This window comes from Lepidochelys olivacea (genome assembly GCF_965140295.1).
Source record: "Lepidochelys olivacea isolate rLepOli2 genome assembly, chromosome: 1".
NCBI classification, from domain to species: domain Eukaryota; kingdom Metazoa; phylum Chordata; order Testudines; family Cheloniidae; genus Lepidochelys; species Lepidochelys olivacea.
The window spans coordinates 231,423,970-231,445,304 of NC_140411.1; positions in this window are offsets into that span (position 1 = coordinate 231,423,970).

Sequence of the window (21,335 nt, forward strand, 5' to 3'; positions counted from 1 at the left end):
TGATTTATTAATCCAAAAATCCTTTATTTTTTATAAGAGCTGAACACAGCTGGGCTTTTGTCCTGATTAACTACATAGCTTTACTTTAGTAGACAGTGGTGGTGTTGTTTTTTCAGCCCTGATATCTAGATACAGAAGACTTGAACTGCTTCTCTAAATTCCGCCTTATGTTGTATAAGGAAATGCCATATTTGAAACACCCATGCATAAATATTGGTATTGATGAGGTGTCATTACATGAATGAAGTGATTATTCACAGTCTTGGTTCTTTGGGAAGACTGGTATGTATATTGTGAGGAACGTTTTTTTTTCTCTCTCATGTGCTCTGTAGAAAGAGCAAATCACAAGTAGAAAAGACTGAGAAATTATAAATAAGGATAAATGTAACCATAACAAATTACAGGTAATGTCTGTTAGACTAAAACCCCTCAGTTATCTTAAAAGCAAACATACCATAGAAGAAAACTGTTTTGCATTCTTCCTGATAGTTAAAAAAGCAAAACAAAAAACAGTAATGTTGTGGAGGGAATTATAACAGGGGTGGCCAAATTTACTGTCCCTCTGAGATGCATACAATAATCTTCAGAAGTTTGAGAGCCACAAGAAACACACAACCTTTACATGTGCATTTTTAAAAATATTAACATCCTACTTACTAGACCATGGCTAATTACTGCTAAAGTTAGAGGCCTTGTGGGTCTAGATCCAGCTCTTCGATTTAATTTTTGAACTGTCGATGAGTCTTCCTATTTGAACAGATGAAACTGACAATTTCTAGGATCATTTTTATAACATTTTCATACTTGAAGTATCTGCCTGCGAGATGTTCATGATGGATGATACAATGAACAGGGAGAAACTCTGGATATTTGGGATCGCTTTTCAAGAGTCTGGTAAGTCCTACCTTTTTCCCCTACTGTTGCAGGTGCTCCATCTGTTGCAACACTGACAAGTTTATCCAGCAGTACGTCAGCATTTGTCAGTGCTTTGTCAAGTGCATTCTTTACGTCAACTCCGCAGGTTGTTTCTTTTAGTGCCACCAAGACCAGTGTTTTTTCTTTCACAATTACATCCACAGAAAGACAGTGAACAAATATTGTTTGCTCGTTGTGGTTTATCTTGTATATCTGTGGATTTGTCGACAGCTAGGCTGTATGGTAAAGAATTCTTTAGATCATTTTGCATCTTGATTGCAACATCAGCACTGATCTGGGGAGCTACACCTCTCCACAGGGTGGTGTGAAATTGGAATTTGCTTTATTACTCATTGAAGTTTTGTGTTACTTAGATCTAAAAGTGAAACCACTTCTGCAATATTCTTCTTAACAAATTCTTCCTCACAATATGGACATTTAGCATGAGCGATATTCCATGACATAACAAAACTAGCTTAGGTCATTGTGTCAGCTTCCTTACTGAATGCTGAAAGTAATGTCTGACTGTATTTAGGCGTAATTTTAATTTGGATAGCTTGTTTTTCCTTAATTCTGTTTCAGGAGGGTATTTAGATGAAAAGTTATTGTGTTTCATTTCATAGTGATGTTTCAAGTTGCTCGCTTTGTGGTTAGTGAATGATGCATTGCAGATAAGGCACAGGGGTTTGCCATCTTTAACCGTGAATGCAAAATCTTCTTCCCATTCTGGCTTAATATTTTGGTTTTCTCCTTGCATTTCTTACAATTTGAAGATATCATTGTCATCCATGAAATTAATGTAGGATTAACATTTAAAGCTAAAACTATACAAATGTGACCTTTGAACAGTAAATACAGCCTGTATTCTGCAGAATATCTGAATACAGAATGATGCAAGTTCCTGAAATAATGTGCATGTGTGAGCTTCTCTGACAGTCTCACTCTCATGCCGTTGGGTTCACCAGGGCTTAAATTCTCTTGAAGTACTTCCCGGAGCCCCCCATGCATGCCCCCCCCCCATTCTCCACCTAACAGACTGAGGTGCCAGGGTGCAGAAGCCCTGAGCCCTGGTGCGTACCGCTGCCCCATGCAGGGCTGAAGCTCTGAGCCCCATCACACACGCACCATGCGTAGGGCTAAAGCCCTGAGACTCTCCTCCTCATAGGGGAGAAGTCCCTAGCCCTGCCACAGGGCAGAAGCCCCAAGCTCCCCCAGCCCTAGTCTGGTAAGCAGAGAATGGCAGAGGACACAAAGGGGATTCCATGAGCCGCTCTTTACCTGTAAAAAAGCCGCAGTTTGGCCATACCTGAAATATAAGCCTGGAATTTTACCAAAACCTTGTCTAAAGGGCTGATAGAGATTCAGTATTTTTAAGAGAATCTTTGTCCAACTCAGGGTATGTCTATACTACCCGCCGGATTGGCGGGCAGCGATGGATCCAGCGGGGGTCGATTTATCGCGTCTAGTCTAGACCTGATAAATTGACCCCTGAGAGCTCTCCCGTCAACTCCTGTACTCCACCGTAATGAGAGGCGCAGGCAGAGTCAACAGGGGAGCGGCAGCAGTCGACTCACCGCAGTGAAGACACCACGGTGAGTAGATCTAAGTACAGCGACTTCAGCTACATTATTCACATAGCTGAAGTTGTGTAACTTAGATCGATTCTTCCCCCCGCGGTGTAGTAGAAATCTATTCCAGTGCTTAACTACCCTTATAGGTAGAAAGTTTTTTCCTCATATCTAATGTAAATCTCCCATTACTACTTGTCCTACCTTCAGTGCACATAAGGAAAAATGGATTTCCCTTCTCTTTATAACAGCCCTTAGTATACCTGAAGATTGGTATCAGGGCCCCTCTGTTTCCTTTTCTCAAGACTAAACACGCCCAGTTTTTTAAACCTTTCCTCATAGGTTAGTTTTTCTAAAACTTGTATCATTTTTGTTGCTGTCCTGTGGCCTCTTTCCAGTTTGCCTACATCTTTCCTAAAGTGTGGCACCCAGAACTGGGCACAGTACTCCCAATGATGCCTCATCAGTGCTGAGTAGAGCAGAACCATTACTTCCCTTCTCTTGCATACAACACTACTCCTGTTAATGCCTCAGATTGACAATTGCCTTTGTTGCACCTGCATCATGCATATTCTTGATGTCTAACGCAACATATCCTTTCCTTTTTCCATGCCTGTCTTTCCTGAACAAGCTATACCCCTCTATACCAATATTCCGGTCTTGAGATTTATTCCACAAAGTCTCAGTGATGCTAATTAAGTCATAATTAACTTATTTACTAATATGTCCAGTTCTTCCTCTTTATTCCCCGTTTTCCTTGCATTTATACAGTGTACAGTCATCTGAGATGTTGAGCAGATTCCTCCAGGGTTTTTCCTCTTGTTGACCCTATTATAATTCTCCCTTCCCTCCTCCCTCCCCAGCCAATATTTAGCCTTCTGTTAAAGTCACCTTTTTTAAACCTCCCTGTGGACTTTTGTCACTTGTTCCCCATTGGAACCTAGATTAAAGCCCTCTTCACTAAACTGGTGAGTTGGTGTGCAAAGTTGTCTTCCCCTTATTGGTCAGGTGGACCCCATCTCTCCCCAGCAGTCTTCCTTCCTGGAGGCAGCATATGCATAAGTGCTTTCCTGAATCAGGGCCTTGAGTACTGACATATACATTGTCATCTTTAGGTTTGAGTTCATTTAGTGAAATAAATGAGTCAGTTAATGTTTCTGAAGCTATTGTTCTATACTGTGCAGATTCACTAGACAGCATTGCATCAGTTTACAATGGGGTCACATTTTTAAGATTTTCTTTACAACCTTGTAGGATAGAAAAAATTATGGATGAACAGAAATTTAGATAAGGAGCCAAACACTGTGACAAAGGATAGATTCTACAGCAAATTCCATAGTAAGAGAATTATAGAATACTTGGGGTTCTGGCTTTCAGAGGTTCCCTAACTGTAAAAATTCTCATTTTCATTTCCCTCCGCACTGTGGCATTCTTAATTAATTCACAACCATACAATATACAAATTTATAGGACTTTTTCAGCACCACACTTGCCTCTGTTATCCCAGAGCTGAGCCATAAACTGGCTATAAGAGAAGCTGAAATATCTGAGATTTTTCTCCTCAGCTCTATTCCTTCCTCTCCTCATGCCTGCCTCCCTCCACCCCAAATTCTATACTGTTTTTGGGGGAAAAACTTCACAAAAATTAATTTCAGTGGTGGGGGGGGGAGGCCCTTCTATTATAGGAATCCAGCCACTGATGTATTGTCCAAAGTAACAAGAGTCCAACAGCTTGTTTCATAAACTATTTTGTATAAATCAGCAAGAGTTGAAGACAGACAGACTGAGGCAAACCTGCATGTTTAACTTACTAGAACTTTAGTCAGGGGTCTTCAAGGCTCCATGTATAACAGAGATGAAAGGTTCTAGAAATCTCTGAAATGTGTTTTGATTGGTCATTGTTAATTTTAAAAGGTTGCCACCCTATTTCTTTGGATATTATCTTAGTGGGCAGGGCATGGACTGGAAGGAGTCAGCTTTACGATCATGGCTGCCACCCGCACCATCTCCTGGGACCATGAGATCCATTATGCCTTCATCATCCTGATCCTAAGTTAGGAACTTGACTGGATCAGGTCAGAGAGAGGGAACCTACAACCTTGCCACCTCCAGCTAGAATGAGAGATTTGCATTTCTGCTGTAATCCCTTCCGTTGGGTGTCATTTCCACCCTCCATTCCCCTTATTTCTTTTTCTTTTATGTGTTTTATGTCTTTCTGTATGTCTTCTGTAAAAGAGTCTGGCTTAGCTAGCCAAGATAGCTCCATCTTTTGCAACACTGCTATGAGCCTTTGTTCAGAGAGGCAGCTAAAAACAATGCCTAAAACAGTCTGATGCTGGCTCAAGTTTGCTGCGTTTTGGAATGGGTGATCAGACCATGTTCTGACTTGTTTCTCCAGCAGCAAGGTTGCAAGTGAAAGTTAACACCAGAGACAGAAGCTCTGTTTTCTCTCTTTGCAGGTCTTTTTTCTCACCTTTTGATGTGTTTGTCTTCAAGGAAGCAGGATTAAATTAAGTAATGACAAATCCCAACTACCTAAACTAACCTTTTCATTCTTCACCATGAAGGATAGTAAATACCATCTTTAATACTATCTAAAAGACTGTCAAACAAGTGTTTCTCTCTATAAAAGACTGTACAGCTAAAGGGGAAAAATGTTGTTAAAATAAATCCTTACTTAATACTTAACATTTCAAATCATTTAATTTTTGTTGGGTTTTTTTTCTGTCTTTAATAAAAGATTTTTAATGGGGGTAAGCCATTTTCAGCAATAACTTGACATCAAGCTCTGGACCATACTTAACTGTTTAATGTTGTAATAGTGAACAAGGGTTTTAGTTACATTTTAGTCCATGTTGGGCCTGAGACATCCCCTTTTCAACACAACAGGTGACACTAAGAACTATCTATCTTGCCTACACTCTCTAACTCCCTCTTATCAATGCAGTTTCACTTTCATGGTTTTGGTGGCAACAGCATAGCACTTCTAACTACCCAAAGCCCCAACATTTTAGAGGCCATTCTGAGGGCTTGCAAGCTTTCCAAAAGCAAGTATGTGCTGTGTGTAGTCATCCTCAGGAGTTTGTCAGTATTGCAGCCTGCTCCCTGTGCCCCTCCCCAGTGTTGCTCCATCCTGCTCTTTACTAGAAGGTAAAGGGTGGGGGGAATAATGCTACAGATCAGCCTATTTGCCTTCTCGGGCCAATAAGGAGCAGAACAGGCGAGGCTGGGGACCACAGAGTTCCTCTCAGAAGGAGCTGGTAGCATTTTACAGACTCCTGGGGTGGCAGTCAAGTCAGGTCTGAGGGTGGTGTCACCTCCAAAGGAGAGGGAGTCATTGGAGGAGGGGAACAAAGGAGGGATGATTTGGAGAAGCACTGCCACAGAGGGTAGGGAAGGAATGAGGAAAGAACCAGATTGGGGGAGCCACCACAATGTGGTGAAAAGGAAAGAAGTGTGGGGATACTCAATGGGAATTGGGAGAAGGCAGAAGAGACTGGAAGGAAGATATGCCCCCATTTATATGTAAGATGAGAGAGCAGGGGCCCCCCTGAAAGCTACCTACCAAAGGTGCACTAGAGATGGTAGGAGGTCATTTGGTCTGCCCAAGAATATAACTGGTATAAGGAAAGTTATGGTCCTATTAAGCAAAAGGGGGAATGGTGGTTGTTGGGGGGCCATGCCATGGGGCATATTTGGCTTTAGACGAGTATCTAAATGTAGGATTAGAGCTGGTCAAAAAAAAATTTGCAAAAAAAGTTCAAAATTTTTTCCATTTTATAGGATTCAAAATAGACTGAATTTCTATTTTTTGTGAAATTTTCCACATTTTAACGATATTTTTATTGAAATTTTATCATTAGTTTTTGAAATTGTTAAATTTTTCATTTACCAGTTCTCTTACTGAAAATGGAGTTTTGTTAAACAATTTTTTTTATTTTGAAAACAATACTGATAAAGTCAAAGAAAATTTTACAAAAGGTGGGACCTATGAGTTGCTTTTTTCAAAAAATTTGTTTTTGAAAAAAGGCCATTTTTCAAAACAACACCTCTGTGTGCAAAGTATTTGACCAGCTCTACTTAGGATCCTTCTTGGAACCAGCTGATCTGTGATCCTTTGGGACTCTCCTACCCATGACTTTACATGCATGTAACTTTGGTGTGGTTTGCATGCTGGTACATGTTTTTACAATCCATTTGTTGTGATGGAATACTGTAGTGCAATGCATGAGTCTGAAAGCACCGAGTACTGATCTGAGGACTGGTAGGAAAGAAAGTCTTTAAGAACAGGCTTTGAAGTTAAGTTAATGTAAATGTATTAAATAATCAAGGCTGCACTTGAATGCACTCACATTAATTCCACACTAATGAGGCCTAGCACAGGGAAGCCCAGCCATTATCAGATCTCTGGAACAAGGAGGGGTCCATTTCAGGGAGGGATCTGGGGCCTGTTACTAAAGGTAAGAGACAGAGAGAGTTGGAGGGTACCAGGGGTCTCTCAAAAGATTTGGTAAATTTGAATAAACTGGAAGCATCCAATCTTTAGAGGTTCATTGTTAAATTAAGCCATCCCTCAATCAGTTGGGCAATATGTTTGGTATGTGGTAAGTATTTTTAACTGTGTGTAGCAATCCCATGTAATAGTAGTTTGATAATTTGATTTGCTGTGTACACTAGCTCCCAAAAGAAAATGAACATGCTTTTCTTCTCTTTTTCCATTATGTTGATGATCTCTTTCTGCTTCATTTTCTGGTAATACATAATCTATTTATAACATTTACTGTTTGCCTTGCATGTCTTTTCCTCTGGATCGTATCAAATTTACCTGAATTTGTAATAACTCTTGAAATAATAAAAAAAAAATGTCAGTGCATGAAGGTCCAAAAACTCTTGGTAAAATCTGTGGTCTTTCTGATATACAGGTTAGAAATTTGATCAGATGGAAGGGAATAGAATGCATCTTGTGTCTGACCGTGGCTAATTCAGAATTCTCCATTTACGTTCTAATAGTAACTTGCATATGCTACCTTTTTATCTTCAGCCGCTGGTTTTTCTAATGTTTAATGGTACCCTATGCCATTCTGTCTTTTGTGCAAAAAAACTCTGGGAATTGGATGAAAGCAAAGCTATCTTGTCGATGCAAAGCAGCAATGGAAATCAGTAACTAAAGGAAAAGGAGGACTTGTGGCACCTTCGAGACTAACAAAGTCTCTAAGGTGCCACAAGTCCTCCTTTTCTTTTTGCGAATACAGACTAACACGGCAGCTACTCTGAAACCAGTAACTAAAGGGTAAATTCAGACCTTTTTATAAGCAGGTGCAACTCTAAAAGGGTTGCAAAGTATTAATTTGCAGCATCTGATCCTGCATCAGTAAACTGCTGCTGCAGAGCTTAACACATTAAACACTTGCCTACATACAGAGGTGTACTAACCCATTCCTTAGTTTTTAGATAGTGTAAATGCAATGTCAACTCACATAGGAAATAATCTGAGTTTCTCAAACTTTTGGAAGGTGAGCCCCTCATCAGGAAAATGAAATAAATTCTTCCCGCTCGCCTTTCCGACTTTGGATGAGTGAAATCCTGAGTCCACTGAAGTCAATGGCACAACTCTGATTGATTTCATTGGGGACAGGATTTCTCTCCAGATGATGTTAAAGGCCTATATTTTAGATCTTCATAATATACTTCCTCTCCTTTCATATATGTTTTGATGAGCAGTGGAATAAGTAACAGTGTTAACACAAAGTATCAGCAGTGACATCTGACTTAACTTATCAAAATAAATGGGAGAGTTGACACCCTAGAGATATTTTTGGGCTCTCTGCAAACTCAGGAAGGTGTTGCAGTAAATACATGCTGGTCATGTTTTCAAAGATTTTTGTCACAACCATAACAGTTATAGACTAACTTTATAAATATATATATAAGGAAGCAGAGGTTCTAGAGAACAATTTGAAAGCTCTGTTCAGAATCAGGGACACACTTTGAGAAATGTTAATCTAGGACATCCATAGGGTTATATACATGTATCAGTAGGGCTGACTGCACTTCTGGTGCTCAAACAATAATAATACTCATTTGCCCAGTGGAGTTGACAGAATCTGAAAGTCACTGTCGCATTTTTATAAATACATTTGAAAGTCCGATTCTCTGGAATTAAGAGTTCCACTGGAATGCAGAAAGGATTGCTAGAAATCTCACTCTAAAATCATGCTGGAAGAAAACAGACATCATTAGTCATGTGAAAGTCAGAGGGAAAACACATGTAGGCCCCATTTAAGGGCCTGATCCAACTTCCACTGAAAATTGAAAGGCTTCTGTTGACTTCAGTGGGAGTGGGATCAGGGCCGAGGCAGTGGCAAAACTTCCTTTATCTTTAGTGGGAGCAGAATAAGGTTTATAATGTGAAATGATAAAATGAACCCAGAGCTCATATTCTTTTTAGTGTAATTATATTTAGCAACGCTGAGGTGGCTGTTTGTTGCAGTTGATAAATGAATCTTTTGCCTAATAGAGGAAAATCCTAAAATGTGTTAATGTTAAGAGTTTAAAAAGGCACTGAAGGGTAGCTTATGCCCAAAATAGAAGTTCTTTGAGTGCCTGCCCACACAGATTCCAGGCTTGGTGCATTATGTGCCCCACACGTGCAAGATTGAATTCATTTTGAATAGCAATGTCTGCAGGGGCCACATCTACGCTCCTGTTCCCATCAAAATTGTTTCCTGGTTGTCTGTCCCTGGTGCATGGCAGCCAAGGAAGAGGTCAAAGAACATCAGTGGTGAGAACACTAGGCTCCCAGAAGGGGTGGGAGTCTCAACCACCTCTCTGTTCCTTATTACCCATGGTGCAAGACAGAACCCCACCATATCCATGTCTCTTTGCCTGCAGAGAGGTTAGTTAGAGCTGTTGTTATTTAGATAAGTTTAGTTAATACCCTTTGATAGGAAGAAAAAAAAATCTTTTACTTAAGTTCAGGACTTTGAAAGGGTTACTTGCCTTTTCCCCCTGTCCACAGGCTTAAATGGCCAAAGTCAAGTCTACAGGGTTCATCTTGGAAATGCCTATCAGTGTCAGACATTCAATATGCCTCTTATGCCTAGAGAAGGACATATATGCTGCCCAATGTACAAATCTTCTCAAAGTGCGCCCAGAAAGCTAGAGAAAAGGCAGACTTACCCACACAGATGTTTCTAGGGGCTATCTTCAGATCCTGGCAAGTAACTTGACTGACCCACTCCACCCAGTCACTTACACTCCTCTGGTGCCCCAGCAATCTTTTATGTCACCCCAAGCTCATGGAACACTCAGAAGTCCTTCTTTGCTGCTCTGGCCTCAACTCAGGAAGTGAGCCATAAGGAACACTGCCCCAGAGGCCAGGGAATGCACAGATCTCCCTCAGTCAGGAGACAAAGTCCTCCTCCAGGGCTCCATGTATATCTAAAGTGAAATTGGCACTGATGGTCGCTCTGCACTGCTCCAGTACTCTCAGGGGGCAGACTGCTCTCTGCCTCTGCACTGGATAACTTCTTACCATTGGCATTGACATAGAGAAAACCAGTGTCAGGTAGCGTATAAAAGTGATGTTTTTTCGTGTTCAATAGAAATGTGCTAAAATGTAAGTAGGGAACAGGTTTTTGGGCCTAAATTTAGTTTTGACAATAATGAGGGCTGTTAAATCGTGGGTGAAATAAAGTAAGACAGTAAGAGGCAAGTTAGAGATATATTAGGCTATAACCCCAGGTCATTGTAAACCTGTTTGGGCCTAACTGGTTTTAACAGGAGTTCTAAATGAAATGTGTATGTTTTGGAAGAATGCTTTCTATATTGATAGTTATTGAAATGGTATTTATGCCGTTAATTAAGACAATGTTTAATATAGCCAATGAGGGAGTAGAAGGTTTTTTAATTATGGCAGCACAAGTATAGATATGGTAAATGTCAGGCTTGATTAATTAAGGGGTGTTATTGAAAATGATGAAGTGAGCTGTAGCTCACAAAAACTTATGCTCAAATAAATTTGTTAGTCTCTAATGTGCCACACGTCCTCCTTTCCTTTTGCTCACTGGATCTGTATGTTCCAGGTCTGAGACGACAACCGTCCTTGTACAGATACAAGATGCTACCCTCAACAGTGCGCTTCAGGGCCACCAAGGAGCAGGAAACAGTCTCGCCACTGATGTTCTTTGACCTCTTCCTTGGCTGCCATGCACCAGGGACAGACAACCAGGAAACAATTTTGACGGGAATGTCCAAAGTCCGGCTGGACTACCTATGGATCCATTCCCTTCTATTCAGTTTGGCAACTGCCTGTTTTATTTCAGAGAAGCTTGGGTTGTGATCGCCTCAGACCAGTCTCACTACCACTATACAATCCTGCTCTTTGGCTTTACCACAGCATCAAGCGTATTTTACCATGGGTTTTGTTGCCGTGGCAGTTCATCTAAGGAAACTAGGGGTTTAGGGTTACCCTTATCTGGACAACTGGGTAATTCAGGGATTGCCCTGCATCAAGTCAGAGATTCTATACAAAAGACTCCAGTGCTCTTCACTTCTCTGGGCCTCAGAGTCAACAAAGACAAATCCACACTAATGCTGATGCAAAGCACTGAATTTATAACGATAGTGTTACATTCCAGGCTACCAAAGGCATACCTACCTCAGAGATTCCAGATTCTGGACCCCAGCCAATGACAGATGTCGTAGGACAGCTCTGTGCCTGTTCCACGATGCAAGTGAGAACCTGCATCAGTCTTCTGGGACACATGGTGGTGTGCGTGCCTGTCATGTAGCATGCCAGACTTCAACTTTTTCCACAGCAAGGGTGGCTGAAATCTGAGTATCTGCCCAACACACACACCATGGACAAGGTATCTTTCCCCATAGAAGTCCTGTCATTGTTAGATTGGTTGACACAACCAAAACAAATATGCAGAGAACTTCCATTCTCCAACATCCCTTCCATTAAAGACTCTAATTATGGGTGCCTCCACTCAAAGGTGGAGAGCAACCCAGATCAGCTTCAGATTCATGGAAAATGGCTGGCTCCTGACACCTCCCTCCACACCAACATGCTAGAACTTGGAGCAATTTGCATGGGAAGCATTTCTGCCTCTCCTTTGGGGCTTCACAGTGCAAGTGCTTACAGATAACATCACAATGATGCATTAAATCAACAGGAGGAGCCAGGTCTTCCCTGCTACATTAGAAAGCCATACACCTATGGATTTGGAGGATTCACCATAACATCCCACCATAGCTCTCCATCTTCCAGGGCTTCAGAATACCCAGGTTGGTTGCCTCAGCAGAAATGTCTCAGAGAATCACAAGTGGTCCTCAAACTCTCAGTCCCCTGCACTCTCTTCCACAGATGGGGATGAAGGAGCCTCAGGAGGCTGGGATTGTTTTCATTTTCCTGAAGTGGTACTTGACTTTCAAAAATTTGGAGACTGTTAGTATACGTGAGCCAGAATGTGAAACCAGTCTAATTTCATGGTCAAACTGAGTGAAATGCAAAGAGGCAAACAAACGGTATAAAAAGTGTTAAATAAGTTAGATGTTTCTCTTGTGTCTGGTTTAATCTAAGATGCTGTTACTAACACAAGTAAGAATAAATGTTTTAATATATAGTGAGGCAAATGAATTCCTGGTATGACTCAATTGAATGGAGTTACAAATTTGGCTCATTAACTATAGTCTCTTCTGTGTCAGTTTAAAATTGGTGGTAGGGTCTGTGTGAAACCTATGACAAATAATCCAGACAGGCTACAGGTGGCTTGTTAGAAATAATTCATTATTATGACATGTCTATATCAATTTATTAACTCCATTTTTGTTTCTGAACACCTGCTATATTTTAACCTCTATTTTGAGTATAACCTTTAGTGTGGCTTCGAGCATTCATTCCAAACCAGAAACTTGGCACCATGCAAAGACTGTATCTGGGGATCAGCGACAGAGCCATCAGCATTGGACAGCTCTTCCTTTGTGGTACAGTGGGGTTGCTACAGGCAGAGCTATTGACTTTGAATGACTCTGCCCAGAAGCCAGTGAGGGGTTGGAGCATGGAAAATGCCCAGCTGAAGAGCAGGAAAAGGAAAGGTGTCAGAAGCTATTTTAAAAAGAGAAATGCTCTAAGTCAAGGAAGCTATTTAATCACCAAAAACAGACAACCCAAAAGGAGGAGTGGAAGTAGGAGGAACTTTGCCTCCCTTAAGGACTTGGACCAAACCCAGAGACTTACAAAAGGGGGTGTGATCAGACTGAGGGGAGTTTGTAATTAATCCATGGATCTGTAATTCTTATGCTTCTCAAGAGTAAAGTGGTGGTATATAAGAAATTTCTTGGCTAAGCCTATGTTGCCACATTTCCCCTGAAGAGCATAACTAGGAAACCAGAGCTCCAACAACCAGGTGGAACCTAGCTGGAATGTGTCTAAGCGACTGGGGGCTTGGGCGCACTAAGGCACTGGTTCCACTGTCTAGGTGGCAGACTGTATTGTTCCACTACACAAGAAGGGTGGTGGACACAAAGTCTGCACCTGAGAGTGTGCCTTAGAAGAGTGGGCAGTCACTACCTGGATCCAGGGGGGGTTAAAAGCTTATGGCGTTCAGCAGGTGAATCCACTCATGACAGACTGTCTATTCTGAGAGATATTTATGTAACTGGGAAATGCAATATAAACGTATTATGTGAAAAGGAAGTTCCAATTAAAGAAAAACATCTCAGGAAAACAGGAAATGTTATTCTGGAAGAAAGAAAGATGCCTATTAATAGAGGGGAAATGTACGCAATGTACTTTACAATCAAGTCTTTATGTGATAATGTGAGGCAGAAAATCTATAGTAAATGAGACAGGTTAGGCTCTCTCAGACCTGTGGCGATGGAAAAATCCCGTGTTAAATGGAGTGTGCAAATACCACCCTGCCGCACGAGATGACTCATTGGACAGCTGCACAATTCTTAAGAAAGCATATGGAGGTGGAGATACCATCACGCTTTCAGTTAAGGACTGGATAATTTATGAGAATAATAATGGAATAAGTCCATATCACTGGTTTGAATCCAAGCTGGGTTGGTGGTGACTGAAAGCTCTTCCTATTTGAAGACTATGCACTAGCTTACATGAAAGTAATTGGATAATCAGCCTAGATTTTTTATACCACACCCATTTCCATTGTACTTGAGTGCTTCATCTATTGATTGCATACTTGTTGGCAGCCTCAGTGGAGAGGGCTGAATGGAAGTGGAGACAAAATTCCCCTCTCTCTCTGAAAGGTGGTCCCTGGCCTTCAGGGCTGAGCAAGTTGATGAGGGACGTTTGCATGGAGGCTACCTATACACTGTGAATGATTATTGGAAGCTGGGAATGGGCGATAAGGGATGGATCACTTCATGGTTACCTGTTCTGTTCTTTCCCTCTGAAGCACCTGGCATTGGCCACCATTGGAAGACAGGATACTGGGCTAGATGGACCTTTGGTCTGACCCACTGTGGCTGTTCTTACGTTCTAGAGCCAGAAAGATGGCTCCACCTTAACTTCCCCTCCCCTGCATTCCTTGGACAGCCAGGAATTACTAACATCAGTGGCGTTTAGGAGGGTGTGTTAATCTCCATACTTGTCAAAAGTTCGGGGCTGCCGAGTGTCTCACATTCCTGCATGTCTCATCCATCCAGCAGAGATGTTGGAGGGCAGTGGGCTTTGCCTAGAGTTCTGTCTTTTAACCAGTAGAGCCGCAGTGGCACATCCTCCTCTTGCTCCCTCCGCTAATGGATCAGAGCCAGAAGCAAGCCCCTAGGACTGGGAGCAGGCTGCTAGTGCAGCAGCAGAAGATAAAGCCGCCCCAGTAAACATCCATCCCAGGAACCGCCTGTCCCTCAGGAGACACAGCACATTCTTCTCTTAAAAGATTCAGCACTCTCTAATCTATAGGAGCCCCCACAGCTGCCCAAACATCTCCTTCCCTCACCCCAGAGTTCTGTGCTACCTCTCATCAATACAAACAGTCCAGAAGCCACCCCATAGCTTCCTACTCAATTCCTCCACAGACCCCTTCAGACATTCATTCATCTGCATCAGCTTCCCCTGCTGGGGAGGGGTGTCTTGACAGTAAGCTTAATTTATGGGCATATGCAAATTATTTGCAGATATTCAAATGATCTCGTTACATAACTTCCATAAAACATCACACCTGGAGCAGAACAAAATTAGGTACAAAAGTCCTGTGTTGGATGGTTCCACTCATGAACCCTGCTGCGCTCTTCACATCATGGTGCATCATGACAGAAAACAGGTCACTTAGTTTTGTTTGTGTCAAAATCATTGGCTTTCTCACTCTCCTGATCATGTCTTTTCTTCTAACACCAGGTCACTCCTGCGCGCGCACACGCACGCGCGCGCGCACACACACACACACACACCGCCAGCCAGCCAGTGTACATACAGGAGTGGCCACATCAACACTTCCAATGTAGGCATCTATATTTACATGAATAAAAGCTCAAAAAGTATGGCCGCCCAAATGTTCATGGAAAATCAACATAAAAAGAGCTCTGACTGCAGATGGTTTAAATCACCTGCTGGATTTAAGAAGCCTATTTGTAAATCAGTGTTTTCACTGTCTGCCCAACTCTTCTTCTGTGGTTTGGCACAGTACCTGTTTGCAGTCAGTGGAGATGGCCAGACTCTCCTTACATGTCGTGTTTTTAATTTTGTTCCTTTAAGGATCTTTTTTGATCTGCTTCTAAAAAGCTGGAACATTTGCTTTTTCTTTTCAGAGGCATTGATTATAAAGGCCCAACCAGTGAACTAGGTCAGGTTTGCAAAGGTACATAGGTTTAGGGGGACAGAAAATTATAATTTTTTTGTCATGGCTGCAATTAGCACCTACTTCTCTTACTGTGGAGTATTGAAAACTGTATTAAAATTGTAAGCTATCACTTTAAGTGCTCAGGGCTTTTTTTCCTGGTCCTGCTCAAAGGCTGCGAGGCTCAGTGGGGAAATGTGTGATCTGGGCCCAGCAGCAGTCAGTCTGCAGAAAGTAAGGCAGGATGAGTTGTACCTCTCTGCTTTAGGGAGTTCTGTGGATCCCCTGCAAAATGCAAATGTGAATAAACAGACACACAGTGTCCAGCAAAGTGACAGTGAAGCATCATAGGATGTGGCTGCCACCAGGCCTTGTGGGAACAGGAGAAAACAGGAAGCAAGTGGGTTTCCCTGGAATTGAAAAGGTCATATGCTCACTGGAAAGTGAAGGCAAGCCCTGGAGACTAATATAAACCCTGTCTGGAAAGTCCAAATGCAAGAAAAGTTCTTGTTTGGTATAATGGCAGTACTACATGAAGCTCCAAAATGGCCCTGCAGAGGATCTGCAAACTCCAAACAAGAGGGAGTAGCCTGAGAATATTTTAGAGTTGGAGAAAAAAACCCTACAGTACAATGTGTGCTATTCTGGAAAATTAATATAGAACTGTAATTTGATAAAATGTAATTGCACAGTCATTTCCTATGCCTCTGCTGAGTTACTACAGACAAGTCCATAGTCAGTTACTTGCAGTAGCTTGCTATTTAAAGAAAGGACCAACTCATTATGGCTTATTTTAGTTTCCTAAACATAGAAGATCCCTGTAAAAATAAGGCTCAATTCTGCAAGTTGCTGGGTGCTCTCACCTCCCATTCTCCTTCAGTGAAAGCTGGGATATGTGGTTTTCACCTCCTGCTGCAAAGGGCTCAAAATACTTCACATGGCAGCGCCTGTCACAGGATGCCACAATGTGTAATTAGCATGTGTGGATAGCACACAGCCACACATCTTCCCCAGCATGGTTTGTGGCTCTCTGAGTTTTCCTACCTAGGCTACTACTGGTGACTGCCACTTTTTCACCTGAGCTGGTATGCCAGGTTTCACCAGGGGCATGTTGTGTATAAAGGACCTGATGGCTTCAAAGGGGCTCAGTGAAGGCATAAAGGTCTACAGACTTGGGTGTAATTGCAGATTTGAGTCTAATTTTTGAAGTACACTTATGTGGATCTGTATGTCCATTTTTACTATTAAATGCAGCAGATAGCACTAAATATAATTAAATGACTGCTGGTAGCTTGTGTCTAAGAGCAGCGTACAGCTGAACCAAATGCTTGTGCAGCACCTATCATGATGAAGTCCTGCCCTGGTTAGCCTCTACGTGCTATCAAAATATTAATGTTAAATTCTAATAAATATGATATAGTTAGGGATAACAAGCCCCAACTGGGATTGGGACACCATTGAGCTATTCAGTACATACACAGATAACTAACAGTCCCTGCCCCAAACTACTTACAATCTATATAGACAGGACTAATGGTGGGAGAAAGGAAACATTATTCCCATTTTGTAGAACTGAGATTAAGGGCCTCATCCGAAGCCAATGGAAAGACTCTCATTGACTTCAGTGGGCTTTGGATGAGGCCCAGCATCAAACAAGGATTCTGTGGCAGAGCCAATGATGTATCTATGCAAAGTTAGTATGTGACAATCCTACCGAAACAGAGGGAAAAAATTAATCTAACATGGAAAAGATGAAAGAAGAACACAGCTCTTTCGCTAATGAATCAAAGCAATGCCAAGTAACTTCTAATGGAGGAGCAGTGCGGTCAGTAAAAAAAAAAAAAAAAACACACACACACACCACCACCCCGGATTGCAAAAATCACTTCCCATCTTTTTGGATCAAAATTTGTCTTACAGACTAAAAAGAAATGCCCATCCCCTTATCCAAACAAATCCTTAATGTAATTAGAAAATAAGTTTAAAAGACATTCCAGAGATAAAAGACAGATTAAATGCATTAGCAATACACAGAGCCCAGAAAATGTATTTACGTTGGAGTCCAGTTCCTGTGATTCAAACAACTCAGCTATCTGATCCCCACATACATTTTAGTAATTTGAAGAGAGATTGAAGCAAAGCAACAACCCCAGGAAAAGGAGAACAAAAGTAAAGAACAGAATGATGTGGTTCTGCAGAAATTATTAGACAGATGGAGGATTCAGGGGTGAATGCCACTATAAGGGAAGTGTCAGGACCAGCTGGTAAATTTAATGTTGTTGTGAAGAGGCAAATTGGATCCTACAGTTTTTAGTACAAATAAGATTTAAAAGCAAAATTGACTTATGCCAGATGTACACTAGAAACTTTTGCTGGTGTACTAATATCAATGTAGGGATGGGATTATTTTGGTGACACTTTTGTACTGGCAAAATCCCAAGTGTAGATGCAGTTATAATGGCACAAAAAGTGCTTTTCCCCCAAACAACTTATTTAGCTTGCCAAATCAATATAAACAATACCAGCAAAATCCCTCTCCCCTTTTATTGGCCAGTATAAGTTACATCTACATACACTAGGAGGCTTTGCTGCTACAGCTATGTTGGGTTGGCAATCCTGGCAAATCTTTTCTAATGTAGATGTGGCCGTAGTTAAGAGAGAACCAAATTGTGAGCAGCTAGAGGAATTTTATGCTGAACACGCCTCTGTTGAAATCAGGAATGGCTTTGTTTATGGAACTGAGCCAATGGCTCCTGAGAGCCAATCTGAAGTTCTGGGAAAGCGAGACCAGTGCTTTACACACTGAGAGGCTACAAATTAGCTCTTAAAGGGGTTAATAATGAAGGTCTGGGTTTCCTTGTGGTTCAGCGTGAACAAGCCACATCCACTCTGTGTGTGTGCGTGCACGCGTTCTTGTATATGGAGAAGTATGAATCTGTGGCGCTTACAAAGTAATGACTAGCCTTACTTAGACGTATATCAATATCCAGGTCCTAAAATTCTGGTTTGTTTTCAGCATTAACAGGCTGAAAGACGTGTCAAGCCTCAGTTTGACAGTTAGGTTCAACAACAGGTAACACTGTAGAGTAAATCTCAAAAGTATCTTGTCATTAAATAAAACCAAATGATCACTCCAGTACAGTCAGTTCTCCAATGGTATAGCTAGACCACCGGTGTTTTTCAACATGTTTTGGCCCAGCTCAACGGCTGTGGCTGCTGTATTTCAAGGCTTAAAGTTTATCTGGATTAATCTCTAATTACATATAAGTTCAGACTTGTGGCTGGGTAACTCCAAAGTGATAAAAAGGAGATTTCAAGATCGTAAATTGAGAATAAAGAAAACAGGAATGGTTATGATTTGAAAGTACCATTAATATAAGTCACAGAATTCATGCTGGAGGATTTCACCCCAGTTAAAGGAAAAGGTAGAAGTTACAGTGCAAGAGTGTAAACATGGTCTATGGTCCAACTCCAACTCCATCAAGTATTTAGGTGGCCTGCAAGACCTATTCCATTTCTCCATAATCTAAGCTTTCATTTTAAAAAATAAATATATTGCTGTCACTCATGGCTGCAGAGACTTTCCAACCATGAACTGCGTGTAACCAATGCCGTGATGTCTGCTTGAGGCTGCAGAGAACCTGAAGGTACGCCTGCACTGGGGCTGGAAGGTACAATTTCCACCTCAAATAGACATAGCTGTGCTAGTTCTGATCAAGCTAGCATGGTAAAAATGGAAGTGTAGCCATGGCAGCATGAGGATTAGCTGCCCTGAGTACAATCCCATCCAAGACCATGGGTATGTACTTGGGTGGCTATCCCTTCTTGCTGCTGTGTCTACACTATTATTTTGCGCTAGCTCTATCAGCGCTAGTGTGGCTATCGCTACTTAAGCTGGAAATTGTACAAGTGTAGACATACCCTGAAACAATAGCAAAGAGGGGTGAACTCCCCTGTGCTTTATTCATCTCACTGGCAATTAAACTTTTAATACAGGATCTTTTATGAAGGCAGTTTAGAGAATGTGCTTTAATGTGCAAACTAGGCTCCTTAATGATGACAAGGGAAGAAGAGAGAAAGGAACTTGGTTATAAGGGAAGGTTTAAAAAAAAAAAGTGCTTAGTGAGGCAACATGCTTGTTGGAAGTAAATCGGAAAGTGTGTAAGAACTCATGACTCAGATGCTAGGTAGCCATTTGGAAGACTGAAGTGACAGAGTGAAATCTGGCCCTGTTGAAATTAATGGGAGTTTTGTCATTTACTTCAATGGGGCCAGAACTTTACCCAAATGTCTAGTTGGGAAGTTCAAACCTTTCCAATAATAACACAAATGCAACAGCACATGCTCTTGTTGAACACATGGTCAAAGAGGCCGTGCTTAATTTGTAATGAAAGAGGCACAAATTAAGCACTGAAAAACAGGGCTCAGAGCCTCCAGACATTAATCCCTCGTGTAACTCCATTGACAAGGACCAGATTTGTCCCATGATTATTGATGTTGTTTTCTATGGTAGTACCGAGGGACCAACTGAGATCAGGCACTGTACAAAGATAGACTAGTAGACAGTCCCTACCCCAAAGAGTTCACAATCTAAATAGACAAGACAGACACAAGGTGGGGGAACAGGGAGTGAACAATGTGTTGGTGGCAAATGTCATGTCAGGGCTACAATATTTTTCTTTTCTTCCTCTTTTTTTAAAAAAATGTGTTTTGTAGGTGTATCGTTGGGAGGGGTCTGTCTACCCTTCTCTCTCACAGTTTAGCTGAAGGGCATTTTGAAGGAGAGAGAGATTATGTGGGAGAGTGAGAAGGTTTGAAGGATGGGTGTGGAGTGAAGCTGAGGTGAAGAAACAAAGGGAGGGGTGTCATAAATATAAAGGGAAGGGTAACCACCTTTCTGTATATAGTGCTATAAAATCCCTCCTGGCCAGAGGCAAAACCCTTTCACCTGTAAAGGGTTAAGAAGCTAAGGTAACCTCGTTGGCACCTGACCCAAAATGACCAATGAGGGGACAAGATACTTTCAAATCTGGAGGGGCGGGGGAGGGGAAACAAAGGGTTCTGTCTGTCTGTGTGATGCTTTTGCCAGAACAGGTCAGGAATGCAGCCTTCCAAATCCTGTTAAGTTCGTAAGTAATCTAGCTAGAAAATGCATTAGATTTTCTTTTGTTAAATAGCTGGTAAAACAAGCTGTGCTGGAAGGAATGTATATTCCTGTTTTTGTGTCTTTTTTGTAACTTAAGGTTTTGCCTAGAGGGATTCTCTATGTTTTGAATCTGATCACCCTGGAAGGTATTTTCCATCCTGATTTTACAGAGGTGATTCTTTTACCTTTTCTTTAATTAAAATTCTTCTTTTAAGACCCTGATTGATTTTTCATTGTTCTTAAGATCCAAGGGTTTGGGTCTGTGTTCACCTGTACCAATTGGTGAGGATTATTATCAAGCCTTCGCCAGGAAAGGGGGTGTAGGGCTTGGGGGGGATATTTTGGGGGAAGACGTCTCCAAGTGGTTTCTTTCCCTGTTCTTTGTTTAAAACACTTGGTGGTGGCAGCATACTGTTCAAGGACAAGGCAAAGTTTGTACCTTGGGTAAGTTTTTAACTTAAGCTGGTAAGAATAAGCCTAGGGGGTCTTTCATACAGGCCCCCACATCTGTACCCTAGAGTTCAGAGTGGGGAAGGAACCTTGACAAGGGGCAAGAGGGGATGGAAGCAAACAGCCCATTTGTATATAGTCAACACTGTTGAAAATCCTCTGATGATATCAGCATCAAGTTGCAGTACCAGCTTCAGTCTCTGGAACCCCAGCACCCTCTGGACCTAGAAACTGCAGGGAGAAGCCAGCCAAAGGGTCAATCAGCCCCCTGTATGATAGGAAACTTTCAGCTAGCAGTTCTAACAGATACTTCAATTATTAGTGTTCATGAGACTTCATTTCAGAGCACTGGGGAGGAGTGTGGTATAGGTGAAGGTCACAAAACTTGTAATTTATATAAAGCTACTGGTTTTACAGCAGCTACCGATGTCTACTGAGTCATTTCCTCAG